Source organism: Littorina saxatilis, linkage group LG14, assembly GCF_037325665.1.
Source record: "Littorina saxatilis isolate snail1 linkage group LG14, US_GU_Lsax_2.0, whole genome shotgun sequence".
In the NCBI taxonomy this organism is placed as follows: domain Eukaryota; kingdom Metazoa; phylum Mollusca; class Gastropoda; order Littorinimorpha; family Littorinidae; genus Littorina; species Littorina saxatilis.
The window spans coordinates 42604658-42617421 of NC_090258.1; positions in this window are offsets into that span (position 1 = coordinate 42604658).

Here is a 12764-nt window from a genome sequence, read left to right on the forward strand (position 1 = left end):
TTGCTCTATAAATCCCTTAGTGCACTGGGATTGTTTCAATAACGATATTGTCGGTACCGCCATAGAAAAAAGAAGATTCCAAATTAAACGCACATTTTGCAACGCGCATTTGAATAGGCATAACTGTGTGGTCAGGTCGTGTACAGTAAAGATCTACTTTTGTGTGGGGTGTCTCAAGTGTGTCGTGCTTTCGTCACACGCATTTTAATTTCTGTTGGTAAATTCCAGTGTAGCGTTAATCTGAACAGTGATGATCTTTCAGACAGACCTCATTTGAATTCGGAGAAAGGAATGTGCTCTTCATTATTTGCGATTCGAAACCTCCAGTCGAGCTTCGACGGATTGACTGTGCGGAGTGACTCCCCTTGAATTGACTCGAAGCGGTACTCGACGGTTCGCACATTTTCAAAACAAATGTGGCATATTTCTCGTGTTGTATCTTCACTCATCGGGGAGTCTGATACTAAATATGAACGGTAAGAATGCTCTGAACCCTACACGTATTATATCCCCATCGTTTTTTCGTTCACATTTGCCCAACATGTTAATTTGCTGAGCGGGGTTAATGTCGTCTGCTAGGCCGCTACCTGGGCAATCGAACCACTGCAGTCTGCACTGAGTCTGCATGCATGATATATGGTAAGAACGTTCTGAACCTTACACGTTTTCGATTACGATTGTTCTTGCCTTGAAATAATAATTCGGAAACCATTCATTTACTGAACTGATGTAGTCGTATTTCTGTGTAGTCTGCTACAGAGTCGATCGAGTCAGTCTTCCAAACTGGTCTAGTTGGTACGTTATCGGAATAACACTTGTGTTTTCTGTTAGCCGCTGGGAATTGTATACTAACTCATCATTTGGTAATGTGGATGATAAGCTACATGCCACTAACACGGCATATGAGAAGAATCTATGCAAGTCGGCGAAAATTAGATGAAACACAGCGGCTTCTATTTTTAGATCACTGGCACTGGCACAGGCACATGCAATCTGTCAGAAAAAAACCCACTTCTGCTTTAATTGAGAAGCAGGGAATTTATGGTCATTTGGTATTGTGGAGAATATAAGCTACATGTCATTAATTAATTCTGAGGATGAGAGCACAGTCTCGCTTAGGCAAAGGGCGGAAGAATACGCTCTGTGGAAAAGTTAGCGCACTCCAAGAGTGCGCTAACAGTTTTAGCGCATCGCCATTAGCCAATCAACTGGTTCACATCAGTCATGTGACACCAGTACTTACTGACAATTATTATTATTATTATTATTATTATTGCCGCGGCCCGTTGTTGTCGCGGCCCGTTATTGCCGCGTCCCGTTTTGCCGCGGCCCGTTAATGCCGCGGCCCTTTTTTTTTTCTTTTTCAATATGTATATTAATTTGCATTGACGAGAAAATCTCTTACGCAAGGAGAAAGGACGACCCCCAGCGGAAGTTTTCGCCACGTCCGCAGGGATTGGAACTCGCAATCCTGTGCATTGGAGGCAGGCGCGGCGGCCCTCCCGAGGGAGGGAGAGAGGGAGGGACGGAGAGAAATAGTGGGATGGAGGGAGGGAGGGAATGAGAGAGGGGGAGGGAGGGAGATAGGGAGGGAAGAAGAGAATTGAATTGAATTGAAATTTATTTTACGAGGGTGACAGAATAAGCAATGTTTACATGCTTCTTTTCATCCGGCCCTCGCCCATTGAGGGGTAACAAACAAGAAGAAATAAAAGATAAGTTTAACAATAGTACAAATGACATATTTACCATAATTAACATGTCAAGCAACCAATAAGACATTTTAAGATGCATTAGGATTCTTTAGCAATGCTTGAAAATTATATATAACAGGGAAATATGTGTTTGTATAAACAAAATCCTTCATGAATTATATATAATCATGTTTTTCAATATAATCAGAGAGTACAGTTATATTTTGCCAGCTGCTTGATAATAGTTTTTATAAGTTTTGTAAAAGAAACAGCATGTAATATTCCTTGAATGATGTTTCATGAATTCGTAATTTAATTATATTTGGAATGGCGTTCCACATAATTGCTCCAGAATATGATAGACTCGACTTGGACAGGTAAATTCTTGGAGTTGGGGTAATTAATTTGTTAAATTTTCTATAATGATTTATTTTGAAATTTGAGGCAATGAGTGTAGAGAGAGGGAGGGAGAGTGAGAGAGTAGAGATGGGATGGAGGGAGGGAGGGAGGGAGGGAAAGACGGAAGAAGAGAGGGGGGAGAGGAAGTGTGGGAGGGATGGAGGGAGGGAGAGAGAGAAGAGAGGGTAGAGATGGAGGGAAAGAGATAGTGGGATGGAGGTAGAGAGAGAGGAGGGAGGGAGTGAGAGAGGGGGAGGGAGATAGGGTGGAAGGAAGAGAGTGGGAGGGAGAGAGAGAGAGGGGGGAGGGAGGGAGAGAAAGAGAGTGGGATGGAGGGACAGAGGGGAGGGAGTGAGAGTGAAGGAGGGAGGTAGAGAAAAGTCGATTGTTGGCGGTAGGGAGGGAGGGAGAAAAGGAAGCAGGGAAGTAGTGAGATATATATAGAGAGAGAGGTAGGGAGGAAGGGAGGGAGAGAGAGACGGATGGCAGAAGAGAGGGAGGAGGAGAGAGCTAAAGGGAAGGAGAGATAGAAAAAATGATGGAGGGAGGGAAATAGAGAGAGGGAGGTAAAGGGAGAGAGATCGCGAGAGAGATAGGGAGGTATAGAAAGAGATGGAGGGAGGGAGAGAGAGAGAGAGAGATGGAGGGAGGGAGAGAGAGAGAGAGAGAGAGAGAGAGAGGGGGGGGGAGGGAGAGAGGAAGACAAGGATCGTCAGGAGAATCATATAGAGAAGAAAAATGTTTGAAATAAAACGTCATAAGGTGACGTCATAATGTCTCGCCGTATCAAATTACGTCATTTGTTTGTTCAAAACTTAAATGACGTCATTTGTGTGTTCTAAACTTTAAATGACGTCTTTTTTGTATGAGTCCTCCGACAAGAATTTTGAAACTATCATTATACGAAAATTAGGAACCCCTTGGACTTACTTTGTTTTGCCAAAACATTCTTGCACACTTAAACAGTTGTTTTTGATTGTGGACTTACTTGTTCATATCTGCTTATTTAAGCACTCTAAAAAGTAGAAATTAACACAAAAGATGTGCATTGATTTCTTTTTTTTTTGATGAACGAAAAATATCATTTTTGAAAAAAATGGACTTACTCGGTTTTTTTTTCAGCACACGGCAGAGTTACCAACTCTGTTGTTTGATGGCATCTGACTTGCGCAATATTTAAAAAAAAAAACGGAATCAGGGAATCTTTCTTGCGGGAAAGTTCCGCGGCAATAGCGGGTTGCGGCAATAGCGGGTTGTGGCAATAACGGGCCGCGGCAACAACGGGCCGCGGCAACAACGGGCCGCGGCAACAACGGGCCGCGGCAACAACGGGCCGCGGCAATAGCGAGTTGTAACCGGCCAGTACAGCACCTGCTGTTTATATGTAGCAAGCAATAATGCCAATGGCATTATAGATTCTCTATCCCTCTTATTAAAAGAATAGCATTTAATGCAGAACATAGAATCAAACACGAAGGTACCGGAAGGTTCCAGAATCAAAGGGAGGTTGCTCAATTATCTGGAACTTTCTCCAGAAGGGGAGGTAACTTATTCCATAAAAAACCATGCTTGCAGGAATTGAATTGAGGGTGACAGTCTGAGTGGGAGCATATGTCTTCAAATGCTTATTATAACATAACGTATTTTAAATGTCTTAACGTTTTCAATCCACATATTTGCAAAGGAGGTAAGTCCTTTCCGCAAAAAGTTTGATTTAAAGTTTTGTTTTCATAATTTTTCTTTCATTTGTGGTTCTTTGATATCCTGCATCCCCGGGCAAGGACGGGCCCTGACTGCCAGTGTGTATACATTATATTCACTGCTTTTAACAACCAGCTAACCAGGAAATGATGAGGGGGAATGTGGGTTGGGGGGGGGTATTGTTCCTTGGCTATTCAACCTCTGGTCCTATTGCTGCAATGCATACGTCGTTACCGGTGTTGGTGTCGATCACTGTCACATTAAACCAAATTTATGCAACACAGTGAGAAACCAATGGAGTAAACACTATTGACCAATTACGACGGCGCCAGACGAAATCAATGTCTCAAAGACCCGACAATGGGTCCCTTCATGATAATATTATCTGCATGACTTTACACGCTTCGTTTTTTTCAGCATGCACAGTAGGGCTGATTGCAGTTATACATAACAAAATCATTAACTCCTGTTAGAAAAACGTCACCACTGCCTTTCATTGAGAAATGACCAGCCAGCGTACTTTGATTGAATTAGCCCACCATCCTGGTTTCTCAGAATCACAAGGGAGCCAGGCAACACGTCAATAGCTTTACAGGAAAGCGACAGTCGACCAGGCTTGCACGCTTCGGTGAATGTTTGTTTGGTGGTGAAAATGGGTCGTCTCTATGGTTCCCTCATAACAATCGTTGCCGGCTATGGACAACGTTTGTGAGGTGGGATGTTACACCATGTGTACCACGAAGGAATAGAAAAAAACATAATGTATCATTGACACGTTTGGTTACACAAATGATATTCACGTTCCTGTCGCTGCGGTATAGGATGTTCACGTTCGGGCGAGGGGGCAGGTAGACATGTCGTCAGTCGTCTGTCGTCTGCTGCATTCCCTCCTTGTTAATTACAAACTCATTACACTATAATACATAATGCAACCGAACACACACCGATACACACACACACACACACACCAGCATACGCACGCAAGCACGCACGCACCCACACACACACACAGACAGACACACACACACACACGCACGCACACACACACACGCACACACACACACACACACACACACACACACACACACACACACACACACACACACACACACAAACGCGCGCGCTGATCTAATCTAACATATACGCCGGAGATGTGCACCTGGGTTTCAGTTTCTCGATTCATTGTTACCTTTCTCAGGTAATGAACCTCCACATTATTGAAAACAGCCTATATTGTGCGAGGCCAGTACAGCACATGCTGTTCATATGTAGCAAGCACATAATGCCAATGACATTAGAGATTCTCTGTCCCTCTTATCAAAAGAATAGCATTTAATGCAGAGCATAACATCAAACACGAAGGTACCGGAAGGTTCCAAAATCAAAGGGAGGTTGCTCGATTATCTGGAACTTTCTCCACAAAGGGAGGTAACTTATGCCATGAAAAAACAATGATTGCAGGAATTGAATTGATGGTGACAGTCTGAGTGGGGAGCAATGTCTTCAAATGCTTATTATAACATAAAGTATTTTAAATGTCCAATGTTAAAGATGTTTACATCATGTGTGAAGGATGATGCATTTGAAAACTAATATTGTTAAATGTAAATTGACCTGTGACAAGTCAGCAAAGTGCAATATCCAAGCATGAAACCCGCACACAATTCCCAAACAACATGCTTTCTTTTCCACAAAATTCCATCCAGGTGAAAACAATTATGTGAACGTCATAACATGGTGTTTTTACATTTAGTCAAGTTATGACTAAATGTTTTAACATAGAGGGGGGAATCGAGACGAGGGTTGTGGTGTATGTGTGTGTGTGTGTGTGTGTGTGTGTGTGTGTGTGTGTGTGTGTGTGTGTGTGTGTATGTGTGTGTGTGTGTGTGTGTGTGTGTGTGTGTGTGTGTGTGCGTGCGTGCGTGTAGAGCGATTCAGACCAAACTACTGGACCGATCTTTATGAAATTTGACATGAGAGTTCCTGGGTATGATATCCTTAGACGTTTTTTTCATTTTTTTTATAAATGTCTTTGATGACGTCATATCCGGCTTTTCGTGAAAGTTGAGGCGGCACTGTCACGCCCTCATTTTTCACCCAAACTGGTTGAAATTTTGGTCAAGTAATGTTCGACAAAGCCCGGACTTCGGTATTGCATTTCAGCTTGGTGGCTTAAAAATTAATTGATGACTTTGGTCATTAAAAATCTGAAAATTGTAAAAAAAATATTTTTTTTATAAAACGATCCAAATGTACGTTCATCTTATTCTAAATCATTTGCTGATTCCAAAAACATATAAATATGTTATATTTGGATTAAAAACAAGCTCTGGAAATTAAATATATAAAAATTATTTTCAAAATTAAATTTTCGAAATCAATTTAAAAACACTTCCATCTTATTTCTTGTCGGTTCCTGATTCCAAAAACATATAGATATGATATGTTTGGATTAAAAACACGCTCAGAAAGTTAAAACGAAGAGAGGTACAGAAAAGCGTGCTATCCTTCTCAGCGCAACTACTACCCCGCTCTTCTTGTCAATTTCACTGCCTTTGCCGTGAGCGGTGGACTGACGATGCTACGAGTATACGGTCTTGCTGCGTTGCATTGCGTTCAGTTTCATTCTGTGAGTTCGACAGCTACTTGACTAAATGTTGTATTTTCGCCTTACGCGACTTGTTTTACATTAATAATCAAGCCTAACACCAACTAACATGGTGTTAATAGGCATTTGAGCAAGCTTTAACACCAACATAACATGGAGTTAATAGGCATTTGAGCAATCTTTAACACCAACATAACATGGGGTTTTGCATGATAAACCAGCAATAACATGATGTTAATCGCGTTACAAGCAAGCTGTAACACCACCAAAACAAGCAGTTTTGCAAGTTAAGTCTACGATAACATGATGTTACTTGGCGTTAAACCAAAGCTTTAATGCCATCACAACTTGGCATTTTTGCATGTTACAGACATGCTGTAACATGGTTTAACATGATGTTTTGACTGTCGCAAAACGCGCTGAAATTCCAGGCAATTTCGCAGCGATAACTTCAACAAAATCCAATCAAAATCTGGCGTTGTCGTGAACACCAAAAGGTGATAAACCCATTGAAACTTGAAGTTTTGTTGGGATTTTGAGTAGTTTTGTAAGATACAAAACGCCACTTTTCGCCCAGTGGGTCCCAACATATTTGGTCTTAGATATACTTTAGTAAAAATTATTAAATGAAAAATAAGGAAATCGTTGAATCGAAACATGTTAGTTCACGGATGACAAGATAATATCAAAACTATTCATCGGAATGAATTGCACTTTTGCAGAAATGATTAAGACATGCTGATAAACGATTCGTTGGAAATGATAAGCTCAAGAGAAAAAGGTTCAAGATATACACATTTCCAGTTTCATACATTTTGTACCCACAAAGTCAACATTTGTTTCATTTTAGCTGTTTTACCTAGAGCTTATCCGTTCGAACAAAACAACTATCAGAACATCTAAATCATTTCTGCAAAAAGTTCGAATCATTCTGATGAATAGTTTTGAAATTATCTTGTCATCCGTGAACTAACATGTTTTGATTCATCACTTTGCCTATGTTTCATTTAATAATGTTTACAAAGTCAACTTCAAAGTTGTTTCTTTTTGTTATCATATAGTATTATTCTACATACATTCAAACACATGCACACCAAATTTTAACACAAACAGTTCAGTTTCATGAATGTTGTGGTCAAATGACTTGATTTGAAAAACGGCGTATTTTATGGTAGCTCCTGCCCTTACATGGATGTCTTGAGGATTTTAACGACTGGAATCTGTCACGTCGCGGACAACGACATTTCATGTAATTCTGGCTGAGTGAAAGATAGAACCCAACAAACTTCGTTCTTAAAATAATAAACATAACCCGAAGCAAGACCAGGCGAAGAACATCAGCAACAACTCACCGATATGGACAGCAGCAGGAGGTCAGTGAGGAATTGAGGTGAAGGCAGAAAGCGATGCCAGCTGACGACAACATGTTAAGGCGGTAGTAGCGATGATTATGAAGACAGACCCTGTCGCCTCACTCACACGGTTGAGTGAGTTTTGTGCAACCTGTTTGTTGTCAGGCGTCTCCAGGTCACGTGACGCGACACGCATGAATGGTGCAGGCGTGCCAATACATTCAATGGACTATCTATGCGATCGATATTTACCTTAGCTCTTACCAGTTCGCTCCCTGGCTTACGATGCCCCGCCCCCTGTAGTTTTCCACTGACCAATTATTTAATTATCGAGACAAAAAATTGGTAAAATTAGTCTGTTAACGGTAACATAGGCCAACAAAAATAGGGTCGGTAGGTCGGGACTTTTTTTTCCTCCCAAAAAACCATATTTTTAAGTTATTTTGCCAAAAAACAAAGACCTTTTTTTTCTCTTTTTTTTGCCTCCCAAAAAACATGTTTTTAAGTTATTTTGCCAAAAAACAAAGACTTTTTTTCCCCAAATGCCAAAAAAAAGTCTAGGGTCGCGCGAAAAAATAGGGTCGGTCGGGATACCGTAAACAGACTTTTTTTGGTTTTTGGCCTTAGGCATGCGTATGTCATGAAACGTCCAACTTTGAAATTTGTTTGGGGGTATTCAGGTGACAATAACTTTTTTTTGTTTATCAGCAAACCTCAATAAAACTTTGCTATGTTATGTAAAATGAATGCCAAAACAGACTAGTTAGCAGCATATCTAAAATAAACTGAACACAAAAAAATTTCTTCTTTGTGTTTGTCACGTGTTCCAAAAAATGGGCGTACAAATTTCAACAAAAATCATGTTGTCACCCCCATAACCTTTTTTACCTTTAACGATAGCACAATTTTCTTTGCAAATATGAAAAGCTTATTCATTTTCCTGTCAATTGACATATAACTTTCTATATTTCATTTAGAATATGACCCCAGACAGCCACTTGGCAAGTAGGCACCAACAGCACTGTAAAATATGCCCTAAAACCCCCGAACTGGTAAGAGTTACTTAGTCTGGGAGTATGTACAAGTCACTTTTTCTGGTGCTAAGCCCATAATTTCTGGTAATGTTCACTCTCCTCTTTCGTGCGCGTTTAGTTCCTGTGTGTGTGTGCGCGTGTGTGTGTGTGTGTGGTGTGTGTGTGTGTATGTGTGTGTGTGTGTGTGTGTGTGTGTGTGTGTGTGTGTGTGTGTCCGTCTGTCTCTCTCTGTCGTTTTCTTCTTTCTTTCTCAGTTTATTCAAAAAAAAAATCACGGAGAAAAGAAACCTGCAGACCTCTTGTTCACTGTTGCCGTTTGCCGTATAAAATTGTTTCAGTTTGGATAGTTCGTGTAGGTTTGGGCTGTACCTGTGACTATCAATCAATCAATCAATCAATGAAGCTTATATCGCGCATATTCCGTGGGTACAGTTCTAGGCGCTCTGCAGTGATGCCGTGGGAGATGAAATTTTATACGGCCAGTAGATTGCAGCCATTTCGGCGCATATTTACCTTTCGCGGCCTATTATTCCAAGTCACACGGGTATAGGTAGACAATTATTGACTGTGCCTAAGCAATTTTGCCAGGAAAGACCCTTTTGTCAATCGTGGGATCTTTAACGTGCACACCCAATGTAGTGTACACGGGGGGAGGGGGGGGGGTTCGGACACCGAAGAGAGTCTGCACACAACGTTGACTCTGTGAAATAAATTTCCGCCGAACCTGGGATCGAACTCACGCTGACAGCGGCCAACTGAATACAAATCCAGCGCGCTACCAACTGAGCTATATCCCCGCCCCTATGTTGTAGCTGTTTATCGCGTCCCTTGCTGCTGATGATGTAGTTGTTTGTGCTGCATCAAAGGACGACAGTAACCAGGGACACATTGAGGCCTAATGATGCTGTTGCATGATTTCCTAGTAAGTGGATAGATTTATTGATCGGTACTGGTCTCAGAGGGGTGATTGTGAAATGTTGAGCTATGGCGAATTAATAGACGCTTGGCGTTTCCCGTCACCGATCGAACTAGTCGCATAAACAGCGCCAGGTGATTATATACATGGTTTCTATCCCTCCTGCCTAACCGTCATTCTTTTCTGTTCAAAGCCTTTTCATAGATATCCTGCTCGTTAAGACTGAAACGTTGTTTAATTCACGTCCAAACTCATGTGCCCTAGCAACAAGCACAACACGCCAGTGAATCTAGAAGTTATACCTTCTGTACAAGTGGGTCAACCGTGCCTTGCATAAAAAACAACCCACGTATAACAATTTAATTCAAACAGAATATTGCTGTTGTTGTATGTCGCAGGATTCCTGTATTATTTTGTTGTTGATACGTACATTTAGTCAAGTTATGACTAAATGTTTCAACAGTAACTGGGAAAAGTACACACATGGTAAAAACTATTGTGTTATTCGTGTGTTACTTTTGCCAGTAGAATTATTAAGACAGTAATTCATAAAGTTTTTGCAACTGGTTACAAAAAATGTGTTCAAAACTTAACCGGAGCGATAACCTCAATAAGATCAGAATCAAAAAACAAGAAAGGTAAGTTGTTGGAATGTTTGTTATTGACAACACAATACGTTACAGATATGTTGGACCCAGCGGTCTTTGAAGTGCACACACAAACACATATGAATGTAACAAAAAAAGACTTAGCTCGCAAAAAGTGCAGCCGCTTGAGGAGAAGACACAAGAAAGGCAATGTTTCCTCATTAAGATCAAACAAAATATGTATAGTTTGCTTGTCTGTGTGTCTTGTTTGTAATCCTTACACCTAACAAACAAACGCTGCATATTATTATTCTGGTCCAGTGAGGTCGTAAAACCTGAACAAAACCGGCAGTCAGCAAGCCACTTCTGTTCTCCGATAGGGCCTATCGTGGCCTATTGTCAGTTTTCGCCGATATGTGCAAATTGGTGAGCGAGGCACTGAATGACACTGGACTACCGTCGCGCTTAGGTGAGAAGCGATATGCACGCCCAATGCAACTGGACTGTAATGAGATGTTGTCATGAAGTGGATTATGGTGCGAATAAAGGAGTTACTGTTATGTATTGGGGCGGGGATATAGCTCAGTTGGTAGCGCGCTGGATTTGTATTCAGTTGGCCGCTGTCAGCGTGAGTTCGATCCCAGGTTCGGCGGAAATTTATTTCAGAGTCAACTTTGTGTGCAGACTCTCTTCGGTGTCCGAACCCTCCCCCCGTGTACACTACATTGGGTGTGCACGTTAAAGATCCCACGATTGACAAAAGGGTCTTTCCTGGCAAAATTGCTTAGGCACAGTTAATAATTGTCTACCTATACCCGTGTGACTTGGAATAATAGGCCGCGAAAGGTAAATATGCGCCGAAATGGCTGCAATCTACTGGCCGTATAAAATTTCATCTCACACGGCATCACTGCAGAGCGCCTAGAACTGTACCCACGGAATATGCGTGATATAAGCCTCATTGATTGATTGATTGATGTATTCGTGTTCTGCCCTATCTAATTAAACTGACTCTTCACTCTTCGCACTACACACTTCAAACACAGAATTTGGGAGGATACAGACTTATTAATTCCTCACAAATTACAACACAATTCTTCACTTCAATACATCAATACCAATCCACCTCTCGAACACACAGTTCACACAATCTTCGCAATCACTCAACGCATGTGATTAAATGATATATTGACAGACAATAACAATAAAGGTTAAACCGAGAAGTTCAGAAAAACTATTGCGCCGTACGTTGTTGTTTTGGGTTTTTCGGTTGCCTTGTGCCGGCGCATGACGACCACTTCAATTACAAAGCAGAAATCACCCGTTTGCATTCAGATGACTTTGTATGATACCAATTTTGCAAGAAAGGGTTTCCTTATCATTAACTTGCATTATAAAGGCTGTCGGCAGCACTATGTCATTGTCCCGTACCCTCTTTCCGTGTAAATGACAGCTTTATTCAGCTACTGAATTCATGAATACTCCAAAGCAGGCATCCCATTTTCATTTGTTTACGATGAAAGCATTTGAACACAAATTGATTCATTAATTTTGCATCAAAACGACAAACCATTCATGGCCAGTTCATAGTTCAGAATCTGACCAACATTGTCTACATGTTTACATACAAGGTAAAATATCTTCAATAGTGACAAAGTAATATTTGAGCAGCAAGTAGCTAGATGACTTCCGCAAATCGACACCGACAAAATAATGTTTGTTTCCTTCTTTAAATCTACCAGAGTCCCTACAGAAAGATTTGTGTTTGATTTTTGTTTAATTTATGTATAACTTGTTTTTACGTTGGTGACTACAATCGAACTGTACTATTGAACTTTAATATTTCACAAAACGTTATGGACACGCCTATTCGGTGGTTCACGAATGTTGTGCATGCAGATAGCGTCATTAATGTAGCATGTACATCCGATGCGATTCCTCGCTGGCATGACGATTACATCCAATTCAATTAACATTTCAACCGTTTGCATTTATATTACTGCGCAATTCATCATTATGTGATAATTTGAAAAATAGCGTCCTCATGGCTCCCCACTTTGAATTTTAAGAGGGTCCACGGACCCCGCCAGCTGAATTGTAGAGGATCTCTAAGCCACGGTGTCTCGGTGTCCTGTTGACACGTGATCACGAGTAGTGTGAAATATATAAGCCAATGTGTCTATTTGTTCTTCGGAATATTCTAGGAGGAAACTTTTACAATACCTTGTTGAATGGAGCACACGAACGCACGTTTTTTTTATTTTTTTTTTTTTTATAATTGTCAGATTCGTAAGTAAAAAAAGTACTAACGGTACGCAATATAACGGAAATTTAGTGCGTGTCGAGACCCGCTCATTTTAGGTTTGCTGTCATGCAAAGCAATTGGGATAGACTTATTTCCACAACATGTTGTACAATTAGTTTTCACAGACCAGCTTCTCCTAAATCCTCATCGTGCGCTGCTCTGCAAATA